Here is a 15,898-nt window from a genome sequence, read left to right on the forward strand (position 1 = left end):
CCCCTGAACTTCATGGTGAAGCCTAGCAAGAACTGAGGTAGGGTGGAGGACAGGAAGAGCTTTGTGTGACTGGCTGATGCATGGACTGGAGGGGGACAGGCGAGTCTAAAAGCTTTAATGCCAAGGCTGGTTCTTGGAGTATTAGGACCTAGAATAAATCTTTAGGTAGGCTATTGGTTTAGTCCAGAAAAATTTATGAGTCAGCATTCAAGTTTGGTTTGAGAAGTCGTAAACTCAGTGCCAAGGTTTATATCAGGTCTGAGGCATTATCAAATCTTGAATTAAGGAGCAGTTCTCTTGGAATTGGTGTAATATTGAGCATTGACCAAGAACTAAGAAGTGGAATGTGGGGATGAAGGAAGCCTGTTAGGGGGTCTCTGCAAAGCCAATCCTCTCAGGTCCCAAGATTACTTTTAGAGTTGGGTAAGGTGTGCTAAATGGTCGAAGGGTGGGATTTGAGGTTAGTGTCTGCAATGGGGCCTTTTCTGATTATCTAGTCTCCATTCTGTCATTAAAACTGAGCATCCTAATTAGGAAGTGTGTTGGTGTTGACCTGGGAATGGGAGTGTGGTATCAGGGTTTTGCTTAAGACTTGGGGTTCATAAGATATTATTGGGGTTCAGAGCAAGATAGCTACTGCACTTTGGGGTTTACTTAGGGGCAGGGTCTTGGCATTAGTACTGGAGTCCATCCAGAGTCTAGGGTTGATCCATCACTTCTCAAGCTTTGGGGCAGGTGGAAATAAATGAAGGCATTACTTAGAATTAGAGGCCCATAAAGTGTCCAGAGGTTCAGATTAAAATTATTCGTGCTCATTTCAGGACCAATTTAGGAGTCTGGACTCAATACTGAGTTTAAGGGTGGGTCTGAGCTACGTCTCAGGCTTGGATCTAAATGGATATAGAAATGGGGGTCCTAGTACTACAATGAGTTCACGTTAGGATTGAGAGTCACTAGAAAGATCTAGACTTCCGATTGGAGTTTGGGGCTGTGCCTGCTCAAGACTGGGGTTCGGGCTCCACGCTGGCGCTGCAGTGGGGATTAGGCTCGGGCTTGGGTTGTGGCCTCGCTGGGCCTGCGCGGCTCCGCGGCTTTCCGAGTGAGCGAGCGAGCGAGCGAGAGTGCACGAGGGGAGGGGCGGCGCGGGCGCGCGCACGGCAGGGGCAGGGGCGCGGGCGCGAGCGCGGACGCGCGGCTGGAGCTGGCGCGGGAGCGGCGGGAGCGGTGGCGGCGGCGGCAGCAGAGGCGGCGGCTCCGGCTCCAGCACCGGCTCCGGCTCCGGCTCCGGCCCGGGCGGTGGTGGCGGGAGCGGGACCAGGTGGTGGTGGTGGCGGCGGCCGAGGAGCCAGGAGAGGCGGCCTCGGCGGCTTGTGGGGGGACATGCGGACCGACGGCCCCTGGATAGGCGGTGAGTGACCCCCAGGGCCCCCCTCAGGTCCTCTCCGCGCCAGTTCCTAGCCCACCCTCCTAGCCTCGCCCCCTCCCCCGTGTGCGCCGGGGGAGACGGTCCTGGCGGGGGTCTGGTGGGGGGGCGACGCGAAGGCCGGGCCGCGCCCCCACCTGCCGCGCCCGCAGTCTCGGCTCGGCCCCCCCCCAGCCCCCGCGCCCGGCGGCTCCTCCCCGCGTTTACCCCGCGGCAGACGCCCCCCCCAGCCCCCCACCGGCGCCGCGGCCCGCGAGCTCCCCGCTGCCCCTCTCCTCCCTCCCTCCCGCCGCACCTGAGCCGCAGCCCGCGCCCCTGGTGCAAAGTTTCCCCTTGCCTGTGTGCGCCCCCTCCCCGGCCCGGCCTCCCCCACCCCCACCCCACCCCGCTCCCCACCTTCCGGCGCGGACGCGCTTCGGGGGCGGCTCTCAGCCTCCCACCACCACCCCCAGCTCCGGGCGGGTCCAGGCCGCGCCCCCACCCCCGCCGCACCGGCGCCCCCGCCCAGCCGGCGGGGGAGCCGCAGCCGGCGCGCCCCCATCTCGCTCGCGGGCCCCGGCGCACGTGCGGTCCCGGGATGCGCCGGGTGCGAGTTTGGGGCCCCCTCTCCGCCCCCCCGCCCCCCCCCGCTGGGTGACGGGCGCGGATTGGGGAGGGGCCGGAGCGGGCGGCGCCCCCCACCCCACCCCCACCCCCCCACCCCCGCTCGTTGCAACGCTCCGTCCCGTGAGGACGTGTCCACTCGGACCCGCTCCGAAAGTTCACTCCGTCGCCGCCCCTTGTCCCGTCCCGTGCCAGGTCCCCAGTTGCTGCGCCCCGTCTTAATCTCGGTGGCATTATTTCCCTACGTGTCTCTATGTCTCCCAGTGTCACTGCCTTCCTATCTCACCCCCTGCAATCCCAGAGTCTCTCTCCAGCTGTCTCCCTTCTCCCTCCGGGGTCTCTCCCTTCTCTCTCGGTCCCTGTGTTCTCTCCCTGCCCTGTTCTCTCTGCCCCGTTGCGTTCTCTCTGCTTAGGTCTCCCTCCCTGGGTCTCTCTGTGCTAGTGTCTCTGTACCCCCTCTGGTAGGCCCCTTCCCCCACTTCTCTGGAATGCTGCCCCTCTGGTTCCTCCACTCTGGGGGGAGGGGGAGGGGCTAGCCCGTCTCCCCACTTCAACCTCCCCTGCGGGGCCCCAAAGTTGGAATGGGGGGAGGGGATAGGAGTGGGAGCAGCTGCAGGACCTGCCTGAACTGTGAAATGGGCCACAGTGATGCCCCTGGGGGAGGACCAGGGAGGCTGGACTGCCAAACGTTGGTGACTGAGGCCCCACTTTGGGGACGAATTCTGAGTGATGGAGTGCTGGCTCTGGCTGGAGAATCCAGGGAAGTGTAGTGCACTGAGGTGGGAGGCCTGGAAAAGGGTATGGGGTAGCCCTTCCAAGAAGGGATCCTGTCAGGGATCTGATAGCGTCCAGAGGAGAGTTCTGACAGGAAATACAAGGAAATTCTGTTTGGCTTCTTAGAAACTCTTGCTTCAGGGAGCATGAAAATCCCTTTTTTCCTGATTATATGAATGAGCCCAGGGCTTCCTTGAGTACAGCCTCTGTATTTCAGCTGGGCCTCAGGCCACACACCACGCACCTGCATACTTCTCCTTTCCCACCTGCCTTCCCAATCTCATACCCTCATACACGCTCCACATTCCCTTCCTTCTTGTCCTTGCCTGCTCTTACCTTCATGCCAACCAGGGCTCAGAAATCCGCTGTGCTTGCACACTTACAGCACACCTGTGTACATGCATACTCAGTCCTGTGCCTTCTGGTACATGCACTTCTGTGCATAGTTTTGCTTGTTTAATTTCTCTTTTATCACTTGAAATGTCTTTGTGTCTTTTCCAATTGCTCCCTCCCCTTTTTTTTTTAAACTGGTCCTGGGGCTTGAACTTAGTGCCTGGGTGCTGTCCTTGGGCTGCTTTTGTTTAAGTTTAGCACTCGACCACTTGAGCCACAGTGTCACTTCTGGCTTTTCCTGAGTAATTTATTGAAGATAAGAATCTTACAGACTTTCTTGCCCAGGCTGGCTTCAAACCCTGATCCTCAGGTCTCAGCCTCTTTATTAGCTAGGATTATATAGGTGTGAGCCACTGGCGCCCGGCTACTTTTTCATTTCTTTCATTTTTGTTTTCTTTCTTTTTTTTTTTTTTTTTTTTTTTGGTTGGTTGTAGGGCTTGGACTCTGGGCTTGGGCACTGTCCCTGTGCTCTTCAGCTCAAGGTGAATGCTCTACTGCTTGAGCCACAGCACCACTTCTAGTTTTCTAGTGGTTTATTGGAGATAAGAGCCTCAGGGACTTTCCTCCCAGGGCTGACTTTGAACCGTGATCCTTAGATCTCAACCTCCTGAGTAGCTAGGATTACAAACCTGAGCCATCAGCACCCGGCTCATTTCTTGATCAGGAAGCATTTTAAGGTGATTCCTCCATCTCCTTCCTCTTTTTTCTTTATTTTGCAGCTGCTGACCTCCCTCCCTCTGTCCTGCCTGTGTACAGTATGTGCTACATCCTACCCACAAGCCCAGCTGGTGCTAGTGTGGTATATAGGACTTTGCAAAGAGCAGGGTGGGTTTGGATGCTGGAGAAGCAGTTTGGCAGAGGATTTGGTAGACTGAAACAAAACTAGATTGGCTAAACCTCTTTTGGGAATTGCATTGATGTGCAATAAAATAGTGGCCCTGGTGCTTTGTGCTTTCTTCACTCTTCTTCCCAGCAGCCCTAACCTGGGATTCTTGTCAGGGAGTGGTGGCACCCAGACTTAATGCACTAGAGATTGTTACATATTGCACCTGCTCCTCCAGCCTCCAGCCTTGGACCTCAAGGAGGTCACTTTCTCCCCAATCTCAGTTTTAACCCTGGTAGAACAGGCCCTTGTGAGCTTTAGGGCTGCTATGAGAAGCCACTGAAACTGTGTGGCAGTACATTCTCAGCGATGGCAGTAACTTCATGGGACTATAAAAGCGATTCAGTAACCTACTATTGATTGCTGACTACATTGGAGGCACCAAAGCTAGGCACATTCAGCCAGGTTGTTTGCTTTCTGTAGGACTAACAGCTGTGTAGAAGAGGTAGTACATCCTTTAGGTTGTGGCATCAGTTAACTTAAAGCATCTGCAGTTCTGAGCTGAGATTAGAAGATTGGGGAGTTCACCATAAAATGGAGGAGTTTGAGGTCAAAGTGAGATGAGTCCCAGAGGAGACGGAAAAAGGGCTGAACAGGAGTTTACCAATTGAAGAAGGGAGAAAGAACACTATTGGTAGAGAAAACAAAAAAAAAAACAACAAAATCTAATACGAAGAGAGTAAGAGAAACCACTTGTAGGGCATTTAGACATTACAGAGCTCTGAGAGTTACCTGTGACTTAGAAAACAGGATTTCACTGGGCGCTGGTGGCTCGTGCCAGTAATCCTAGCTTCTAAGGAGGCTGAGATCTGAGGATCATGGTTCAAAGCCAGCCTGGGCAGAAAGACCATGAGACTCTTATCTCCAATGAACCACCAGAAAACTGGAAGTGGTACTGTGGCTCAAGGGACAGTGCCCAGACCCAGAGTTCAAGCCCCACGACAAAAAGAAAAAAGAAAACAGGGGATTTTAACATTTTTCTTTTTGTTTGTTTGCTTGCTTTGTGTCAGTATTGGGGCTTGAATTCAGGGCCTGGGTACTCTCCCTTAACTTTTCCACTCAAGGTTGGCACTCTACCGCTAGAGCTACAGCTCCACTTGTAGCATTTTGCTGATTAATTGGAGATAAGAATCGATGGACTGGGGCTGGGAATATAGCTTAGTGGTAGAGTACTTACCTAACATGTATGAAGCCCTGGGTTTGATTCCTCAGTACCACATAACCAGAAAAGGCCAGAAATGGCACTGTCACTCAAGTGGTAGAGTGCTAGCCTTGAGCAAAAAAGAAGCTCAGGATTAGTGCCCAGGCCCTGAGTTGAAGCCTAAAGACTGGCAAAAAAAAAAAAAAGACTCCATGGACTTTCCTGCCTGGACTGGCTTTGAACTGCGATCCTTAAATCTTAACCTCCTGAGTAGCAACAATTAAAGGTGTGAGCCACCAGTACCTGGCTGACACCAAAGGTTTAAAGTGAGGGTGATGGCTATGGATTGTGCTGTGGTCAGATTTATTTTTCTAGAAGATGGCTTCTGGGCTAAGCAAAGTAGAGATGGGATGGCATGCTCAGTGAGGAAGATACTGGAGTGAAGTTAGGTGAAAGAACTGTGGCCTGATAGAGGCCTGATAGAGTTGGGGGCCTGGGCCATTAGGAAGACCCATTGGTCAGGACAGGATAGCTTATTGGATGTGGAGTGAGGAAGAGAAAGGAGCCCAAGTTCCCAGGAAGCTAGGTAGGGCTTTCCTGAAGGCCTTCAAACATTTGGACAGTCCTGGGTAGGAACCTCACATCAGGTGGATGCTGAATTCAGGGTCTGATGTGTTGTCTTTGAGGTGCTTGGGCACTTGGGATTCAGTGGAGGTGGGGGGCTCTGCAGAGGTGGGTATATGAAAATAGAATCTGGGAGGACATTTTGTGCCAAAGAAGGAGAGCCACAGATATAGGAGAGCCGACAGTGATACTCATCAAGAGAAGGTGGCTTCAGACAGTGGTACAGAGCTTAGAATTTGGTTTTGAATTACTGGAGTTTGACTTGACTTGAGCATGTTGCTTAACATCTCTGAGTCAATTTCCTCATTTGTTAAGTGAATATAATAAAATTCCATGTCTCATAGGGTTGTAAGGTGGATTAAAGTTAATATGCATTAAGTAGTTAGAACTAGGTCTGATACCTCCTAAGTACTGTTACTCAGTGGTGTTGGTACTAATCATTTTAACCATTGACAACAAGAGTAGTATAAGCCCACTTCCCATCAGAATCACCCAAGATTGCCTCAAAAAACCTATACTGGTCACCTAAAGTAGCTGCAGTTCTGAGCTGGAGTTAGCATGTAGGTAGTTTGACAAGGAGAAGAATGCTTTTGCCCTCAGCCCTCATCATTATCAATGGGATTGTATGTTACTCAGATATATTTGACCTTCAGCTGGACAAGTGTAAGAAGAATAAAGGTAGAGGGCTGTGGTGGGTAGAATTCTGGGAAGAAGCAGCCTCACCTGTCTAGTTCCTCAATTCCTTGGCCCTTCCTGAAATGTGAGCATCTCTAGAGATTTACTCCGAGTTCGCCTTAGAGGTCCAAAAGCACCATGTCTGTGGTTCTGAAGACTTCCAAGTTTAGTTCTTTGGCTGTATTTTCATTGCTGTTTCTGGGAACTTTTCCTGATGCAGCCACAGGGGCTGCCTGGGGGCTGCTCCAAACCATGTCTGTGTTCTAGATTTCCACTTGATTCTGCTCCCACTGCTAGAGCCAGCTTTCAGACCTGATGATGATGGAGAACCCTGCTGGGGGCCATCTGGATTGTTGCCCAGGGCCTTGTGTGATCTTGGTCATGTCTGCCTACTAACCTTACAAGGCCCTTCTGGTAGGCACCCAGTATGATTGCTAACTTTGCTCCTATGCCAGTTAAGTCCTTTCTGAGTAGTTTTCCAGTTTGCCTCCCAGTGTCAACGTTGGTCTGTTCTCAGGATGCCCCGATCTACCATTCTGAAATCTGCCCCAATCTGTCTAAAGTGGTTCTGGGAGCTGCTGTTGGAAAAATCTGTATATCTAAGAGAGATCTATCTGGGTTGTTTTGGGCCAATTTGTCCCAGACTGGTGTGGTCCAAGTGCTATTTGGGCTGTTCGAGAATTGTGTATTGGTGCTATTCTGTGTGCTTCAGTGCTTTTCCACCTGTGTGTGTTTTAGTCTGTCCTGGGACTCACCTCTTGGCCATTTTGAGTCCAGGCCTATTTCCAGATGTGGCTCCTGCTTGATGAAGAGCCTGTTCTCTTCTCCAAGCCCAAGGCCTGGGGTCCTGGCATGGCCTTGAGTGTGACATTGGTGCCTTGGACACTGCTCCTTTGCTTGGGTTCCTGAGCAGCAGTAGAGCCAGCAACCTCATGTCAGACTCAGTGAAGCCTGGCAGACATCTCTAGACAAACGGGCCTTTGAGTTTTGGGAAGCTGGTTTGTCTAGCCAGACCCGCCTGGCAGCCTGTGTACTGGGAGCAATGACCACTGGGAATATTGTGGAGCAACACAGTAGGCTGGAGGAGGGAGGTGTGTGGGCATTTTGAGGCCCAGGGCTGTTATTTCTGGTGGGGCAGGTTGTTTTCTGTTTCAGGACCTTGCACTCTTGCTTAGCTTTTGTCACTCAACCCTGGTGCTCTACCAATTGAGCCAGGCCCTCACTTCTGGGCTTTTTTCTGGTCAGTTGGAGATAAGAGTTCCTCAGATTTGTCTGCCTGGGCTGACTTCCAACCTCGATCTTCAGCTGTCAGCCTCTTGAGTTGCTAGAATTACAGGGGTGAGCCACCAGTGCCAGGATGAGAACATTATTTCATTGTGGGGAGCAGTACCGCTGCTCTGCAGCTGTCAAGACAGGGTTGGTAAGGATGGCATTGATTTGGTGAGACCTGTTATAGGTCTGTCAGGATGACCCGTGGCCAGAGAAGATGCTATACCTCTGTGTATGCATGCGTGTGAATGAACGTGCACACACACTCATCATGCCAAAAGTTAGCAATCTTAAGATAATTCCCAGGTCTGGGGGCTTGGTCCTGAGCTGGTAATAAGGGTCAATGACTGGGTTAGTGGTGATATTCCTAGACCCTATGACCAGTGTGCCTGTGTGTCCATTTTGGGAAGAGCCATGGTGGCAGGACTATGGGAGGGAATGGCTGTCTTTACATGTGGGGTTGAGGCCCAGGAGAAGCCTTCTACAAAGTTGAGTGGGCACTGTTAGAGCCTAGTAGCTGAGCTGAGATGGTGATTAAATGATGTGAGAGTTACTGACCCTTTCCCTCACCCTGCTGGTGCCCATGCTAATAGGGGTTCAGTAATGATTCTGGATGGAAAGGCTGGGCTCTGGTTGCACTGTGTGTGCCAGCGGAGGAGGCATGCAGGGACACACCTTCATTTAAAAAATTATAGAGAAGCAGAAAGTCAAAAATAAATATTGCTCTTGAAGTTCCTTTGAAGACTGGCATGTATGCTGGGGTGTGTTTTCCAATCTGTTTTCTGTGAACTCATTCATGCATTTATTTTTATATATATATATTTTTTGGGTCCGGTCGTGGGGCCTGAACTCTGGGCCTGGGCGCTGTCCCTCAGCTCTTCAGCTCAAGGCTAGCACTCTACCACTTAAGCCACAGCGCCACTTCCAGCTTTTTTCTTTTTGCTTATGTGGTGCTGAGGAATCGAACCCAGGGCCTTGAGCATGCAAGGCAAGCGCTCTACCACTGAGCCAACTTCCCAGCCCTCATTCATGCATTTATCAACTCAACTAAACATATTGACTGAACACCTACTATGTGCCAGGTTCCCTGCTGGACATTAAGAATAGGAAACTAAGCTAGGCAAACATGACTTGGGTTCTTATTGAGCTTATGTTAGTGACTCAGTAAGTATATAAGTACATAAATACATTTGTGGTTATTGCTCCAAAGCAGGGTCCAGGCATGAGGGTCAGCACATCATGAAAAGTAAGAAAGTGCCATTGGATTTGAGATACAAGCATACAAATGGACTACAAGAACATGGGTAGCCCATTTCCAACAGGGTCTCACAGTTAAGCAAGGCTGGGAGACAAGAAAAATAAAATGGTGCATTTGAGGATCAGAAGAGAAAGTTCTAGTAGCTGGCTAGTAGGAGGAGAACATGGGCAGGTGGGATTCACTCAGCCAGTAAAAGGCTGAGTGACTGCTTAGCGCCAGGTTTATAGTGAGAAATGTGGACACAAGTTCTACTACTGAAGTTAGACACTTGCTCTGTGTTGTTTATAACCATATGGAAGGATGCCTTGCACATACTAGGAGCTCAGGGAGTATCAATGAAAGAGTGATTTGAAAAAATTGGCATTTTTACTAAATTCTACACCACCAGTTCTATAACCTGTCTCTCCTGCCCGCAGCAGCCCCCTTTCCTCAGCAAATGTTAAACATCTGTGTCAATTCCTATTCTGATGTGATAAAATTCTTGTTTTCTCATCTTTCCCTCTCTGTCCAGCAAGGAGCGGAGACCCCCATACCCTGCCTTCAGAGCTGATTGTTCAGCAGGAGTGACTGTGAGCAGGCAGAAACACGGTAAGTGTGCCCCAAAGTATGACCAGAAGCAAGGGTGCAGGATAGTTTCTGTGCCAGGCTGAATAGTTTGGCTTTGATGCATGGCCCATGGAAATCCATGGAGGACTTGTCAACAAGGGCATGGAATGGCCCTGTATTCATATAGCTGAGAGGTGGTAGAAGCCTTTACCAGGAAGACAGTGATAAGAGGGAAAGAAAGGATTTGAGTGCTATTTACGGAGGTAGAGTAGACAGTCCGAATGAATATGGGGCATGAAGCAGGGAGGTGTCAAGGAGTTTCTGGCTGGAATAGATGACAGAGGTGGGTGGGGAATGATACACAACTCATCAACTGCTGTAGGTGTGAAATAAGCTTCTGGGTGACATTCTGGGGCTTACACCAGGATCTGTCTGCTTCTTCATTCACTGTTTCTTCTGAAAAGATGCTGCAAACTAAAGATTGTGGTACAAGGAGCAGAGTTCCCGCTGCAAAGTCTCTATGAGAAGCACTGCTTTCCAAGAGAAGCACAGAGGTGGGCTTGAGTTGCAAAGAATGAAGTTGAGAGTTTGAAGTTAGCATTATATGAGCTTGGATGTCAGGCTAAAGACTATAAACTTTTTTCTGGGGATGAAGCAAAATCTGCATATTCCTCTATCAGTTTAACTGTCCATTCACTCATTTAATCATAGAACATTTGCTTGAGCGCCTTTTATGGGATCAAGCAGCAAATATGGTACCCATGACACACATTTTTGCATTTGCTTTTTGGTTGAGGGTTGCTGATCCTGGGGCTTGAATTCAGTGCCTGGGCAGTGTCTCTGAGCTCTCTTTTTCTCAATACTAGTGTTCTACCACTTTGAGCCACAGTGGTTGCTTGGAGCTTGGAGCCTCACAGACTTTCCTTCCCAGGCTGACTTCCAACCATGATCCTCAGAGCTCAGATTCCTGAGTAGCCATGATTACAGGTGTGAGCCACCAGTGCCTGGCTACATTTTTCATTTTTGTAAACTAGATGCACCATTGATTGAGTTCAGGACAGGTTGGAAGGGAATGAAGCCCACTAAAGAGGCCAGAGGTGATTGGGATGGAGGCAAGGCAGATTCAAACTTGCTGGTGAGTTGAATATATGGGATGGAGAAAGGGAACATTTGAAGAAAACTTGCTGGCTTGAATGACTAAGTAGACCGAGATGCGATCCCTAAGATTAGGACTCTTGGATGAAGAGGGACTAGACGGTCCTGAGCCAAGGGCTTGGTGGGCCTCTTAACTCTCTGTGAACACCTTGAAGACAGAACCTTTGCCTTTGGGCAGTGAACAGTTCTGAATGGATGACTGGACAAAGAAGTCCATGGAAAAGATGGGTCTGGCCTAGACAAGGAGGAAATGAACATTGGATTCAGGTAGAGGGTCCGCAGGACCCTCAGGTTGGAAAGGTCAGGTGAGGAAAGTGGGTGTAGGAATACAGTATGCCCTTTACCTGCTCATCAAATGATGGTCTGGGCTGCCTGAAAGTTTACCAAAAGGGGATCCCTTTGTCCTCTGTGAAGGCCACTTGGTGATGGCACGTTTGTGTATGTTGCAGAACCAACTTATGGAGGGTAGGTTGATTTGGGGCTGGGGAAGATGCTCTGAGGTCCTGAGGATCCGAAACCAGCTAAGAGGAGAAATTGTGGCTGCCTTGGGCTTGTGGCCCAGGATGTTTCTAAGGGATTCGGTTCTGGGGCTGGGGCCATTTCAGAGTATAGGCTGAACTAGCAGTGGAGTTTCTCAATATCAGTGCTGTTGATATTTTGGATCAGATGACCTTTTGCTCTAGTGATTGACCTGTTATTATAGAAGCACTAACAGTATTGCAGATTTTTTCCTACTAGATGCCAGTAGCACCCTTGTCCACCCTTGCCTTTGACAATCAAAAATAGCTCCAGGCGCTAGGCACCAGTGGCTCACACCTATAATCCTAGCTACTCAGAAGGCTGAGATCTGAGGATCATGGTTCAAAGCCAGCCTGTGCAGGAAAGGCCATGAGACTATCTCTAATAAAACCACTCAGAAAACTGGAAGTGGCGCTGTGGCTCAAGTGGTAGAACACTAGCCTTGAGCTGAAGGTCTGAGGGACAGGGCCCAGGCCCAGAGTTCAAGCCCCACAACTGACAAAAAAACAAAAAGCTCCAGGCATTATTTAATCTCATGGGGGAACAGTCACCTTGGATTGGCAACCACTAGTCTGTATCACCTCTTGTGCCTTTCTCTATGCTATATAAAGCTAGAAAACTGAGCAGGATCATATGGAAAAGATTTACATTGATGTGTCACTTGAGCCTAGTTCTGAAGGCTGAGTGAGTGGCTAGCCAGGAGAAAGGCATCCTTCCCAGAAAAGACAAAGCAAGGGCAGAGGCCTAGAGGCAGCAAAGTTAGTGCGCATTAATGCAAGAGGACCCCACACCTCGAGAGGAAGGGGACTGGAGGCTTAGGAGTTGTAATTGTAGGAAGGTACCTCTACTGGTCTGTTTTGATCTCATGCTTTCCAGCTAGTCCCCTCCTAGGCCCTTGGCTGCCATCCCAGAGACTTCAACACTTCCAATCACTCCCTCCTTGTAGCTGAGGGCTATAGGAGGATGGGGGTTCTATACAGCTGGGAGGGAGAGAGAGAGTTGTTCCTGGCTTTGCTTACAGATTCTGGCCCCCTGGCTAGAAGAAAGAAGGCAATCTCGGCCCCCTTCTGCCAGCTTCCTCTTTCGTGAAGCTGGGGTCTTGGCTGAGGCTGTGATTTATTCCTGTCATAATCCTGTGGTTGGTTTGGTGAGAGTTGGAAACATGTTGGTTTTCCCTTCCCAAGTGTAGCAAGGCCCGTTTCCGCCTCCGTGGCTGCCTTTGCAGTGCCACGTGGTAAACTGTCCAGGACATGACAGAAGGGCTTGGTTAGCTGCTGCCACCAGTTAGAAGAAGAGTAGCTCCCAGCTTTCCCTCCCCAATGTGCTTTGCTGCCCAAGTGCTGGCCTCTCCTGTTGGCTGGCTACTCCATGTGGCCCTGGGTTACTCCTTCTGCCTAGGTCTATTCTGAGTTCCGGTCTTCTAGGAGCCAGGGTCCTGGCCTAGGGAAGGGTTAGGAGAGGAATAGGCACAGGTGGTATTTGGAGACTAATTAATATTTGTGAATAATAACCCATGCCCAAGGGAAACAAATCAATCTGTGTTTGCATATTCATAAGGGGGCCTCCGGAATGATCCCAGCTGTTTTTCAGCCAGGAACCCCTCCTTCCTGGCCCCTCAATCTCTCTTTGGTTTTGGCAGGGGTGATTAGGGTGGGCCACATGGAGGTGATGTTTCTGTGTAGCACACATTTTCCATGATGTTGGTGTACAGGTCTTGTGGCTTGGTGTGGTGCCTGCTTCCTATTTTTCCCAGGCTCTTTGGTTTCACAAACTGGTTCAGTTTCCAAAGGTTCTTGAGGCCAGACATAGGGTTGGCAATTTTTTTTATTTTGCCAAGTAAGGACATTGTAAGTAGCAACTGTTTATCTGCTATCCCCATCGTGTCATACAGGAAAGGACATTTTAGTACCAAGGACAAAATCTGAGAATAAAGGACAGTTCTTCCTATGAAAGGGCAGTTGGCAGATTTACACTGATGTAGCAAAGAAAAAAGATGTATTAAAAACCATCTTGAATGTAGAAAAATTGCATCTAATTATGTTCGATAATATCACATGGCCTGTAATTGTTTTCCTGTTGAAGTGTGTCAGTTTGTTAGACCTGATAGTCCACAGTGCAATTCAGAGATGAGCTTGAGTGCCCAAGTATTTGGGCCTTGTTTTTCATCTGAGCCATCAAAGGCCCAGACTTACCCAGCCTTGCTGGTGAAGTAGACACCCTGCTCTGAGTACTCTCTTATAGGGTGGTTATGTAAAGCTAGCAGTAGTCCTGTCTCCCTGTTCCTCTCTGCCTTCTGTTAGCAGGTGACCTGTGACTGGGGGGGGTGAGGGCAGGACCAAGGTCTAGCCCTGAGGCCAGGCTTGGGGACTCTTGAGTTGCTTTGCTCTCCTCTGGCTGTAGGAGGCCCTAGAGCTGGGAGTGGCCTGAACCACCTGATGTGGGGCAGGCTCTATGCTCTGCAGTCTAGAGGCGGGAACTGCTTGCTCACGCCAAGAGCTACTAACTAGGAGACATCTTGGCTCAGACAGTTGTGTGGTTGCCAGGGTAGTTCCTAAAAAGGTGTTCATGAGTGTGTGTCCTTGTATTTCTTTGTATCTCTTGAGTGTCTACGTCCCTGTCTGTGTCCATGGACCACTGGGAGAAGCTTTTCCACAAGGAAATGACTTTGTTTTCCATTTTTCTGCCTTTGTCTGTCCTACATTGTGAATCTGAACAAAATGTTCTGGGTATCTCAATCCAGGTCTCTTAACCCCTGTAGCCAGAATCTCACCCAAGATTGGTCTATTCTGTTAGTGATAGTCCATGATGGCTCTACTAGATGGAGCCTTATACTCCTTTAATATCTATAGCAGGGCCTGACACCCATGGGGTCTATGACAGGAGATATGCCTCTCTGGTAGTATACTGTCCTTAACAGGCAGTTATACTGTTATATGTGTGTACCCTCTGTGTATACTCATATAATATCTGGGCCAGACACTACACTTTATAATGTCTACACCTGGGAGTTACAGTTCTATGATTGCTGTACAAAGGCAGCTACAGGAGATTAAGCCTCTGTGGTAATTATGCTGGGTTTCATACCATGACTGTGCTGTGCATTTGTACTTCATAATGTCTGTTCTGTTTAGCTTCATCCCTTTATGTCTGTACCAGAGAGATGTACCCTCATGATATTTCTACAAGAGGTTATATCCCTGTGGTGTCTACACTGGGGGTTATGTACTTGGAAAAAACTGTTGACTTTGTATTGTCACACTCCATGATACCTGTCCTAGGCCACTTTACACCTGTCCTTTGGTACAACACTATTGACTTGCACCTATGGTATCTGTTCTGCAGCTGAAGGATGATTGCATCAGGGCACTGTGCCTCCATGATAACCTGGCTAGGTAGTTCATTACCTGATGTCTGCTGACAAGTTGGATTGTACTGTTGGCTACACTGCAGTACCACTGTGCTATGATGACCAAATCCAGCACAGTCTTAGCAGTTCTGGACCTCCATCCTGACATGACCGTGTAGGACATCATTGTGGACTCAGCCACCTCAGCTATGTGATCACTAAGCAGGACCCCTAGCTTGGTGCAAATGGGGCTGGATACTCAATGTCCTTTCAGCTTTAATTGCTTTTTCTGGCTCAGTTCTTGTCTGCGAGTTTCAGTAAAATCCTAAGGCAGGGCTGGGAAGGTGTCTCAGTGGTAGAGTGCTTGCCTTGCATGCCTGAGGCCCTGGCTTCAATTCCTCAGCACCGCATAAACAAAAAGAAAAAAAGCCGGAAGTGGCGCTGTGGCTCAAGTGGTAGATCACTAGCCTTGAGCTGAAGAGCTGAGGGACAGGGGCTGGGAAGATGGCTCAGTGGTAGAGCGCTTGCCTTGCATGCCTGAGGCCCTGGGTTCGATTCCTCAGCACCACATAAGCAAAATGAAAAAAAAAAAGCCGGAAGTGGCGCTATGGCTCAAGTGGTAGAGCGCTAGCCTTGAGCTGAAGAGCTGAGGGACAGCGCCCAGGCCCAGAGTTCAGGCCCCACGACGGGACCCAAAAAAAAAAAAAAAAAAAAAAATATATATATATATATATATATATATATATATAAAATCATAAGGCAAGGGACATCTTCCCTTTTTCTTTGTGTTTATCCTCTATCACACTTCACAGTCATCTGTGCTTGGTCTTATCACCTTTGCTCATCTACTGATCTCTGACCTCATGACCTTTGACTGCTCCTGTTGAAATAAAGGTTCAAGTTCTAGGAAGGCCCAGAACCATCTTAGATCCCTATCTCTCCTGTTTATCTACCTTGTAATCTTGCAAATTCTCTTAGCATTATGAGTCAGGCACCTGAGTCTGACCATGACGCCACCAGAGTTTATGGGTACCCAAGCCATGGTCACTGCCACTCACTCCCCATGCTTTGTCGAAATTTTAGAGTATTAATGAAGTCCTGACCAAGTGCCAGTTCCCCACCCTTGGCAAGATGTATGCAGAGGTGGTGGACACTGCTGCATATGGCCTGAAGCTCCTAGATCCTAGGCATAGGATGTGGAAGAGTGACCCTTAGGAGCTTGCCACTAGGATTGAGGAATGATGGCAATGTTTTCAGTATGTTGTATGGTCACAGGAAGGTATCATACT

At 49.6% G+C, this 15,898-nt stretch overlaps 1 protein-coding gene across 5 annotated transcripts in view; it reads left to right on the plus strand.

Annotated features, from left to right (window-relative positions):
- Window positions 1-1,188: 1,188 nt before the first annotated feature.
- Window positions 1,189-15,898, plus strand: part of Ptprf (protein tyrosine phosphatase receptor type F) — a 90,428-nt gene continuing 75,718 nt past the window's right edge. For 3 of the 5 annotated variants that reach the window (XM_042685657.1, XM_042685680.1, XM_042685688.1), the window contains exons 1-2: window positions 1,246-1,408; window positions 9,555-9,631. The gene's annotated coding sequence lies outside the window, so the exon portion shown is untranslated. Of the gene's footprint in view, window positions 1,409-9,554; window positions 9,632-15,898 lie in introns of all 5 variants that reach the window. The other 2 variants (XM_042685672.1, XM_042685666.1) reach the window with 2 other exon arrangements.

Source organism: Dipodomys spectabilis, unplaced genomic scaffold, assembly GCF_019054845.1.
Source record: "Dipodomys spectabilis isolate Male_0828 unplaced genomic scaffold, ASM1905484v1 ptg000002l, whole genome shotgun sequence".
Classification (NCBI taxonomy): Eukaryota; Metazoa; Chordata; class Mammalia; order Rodentia; family Heteromyidae; genus Dipodomys; species Dipodomys spectabilis.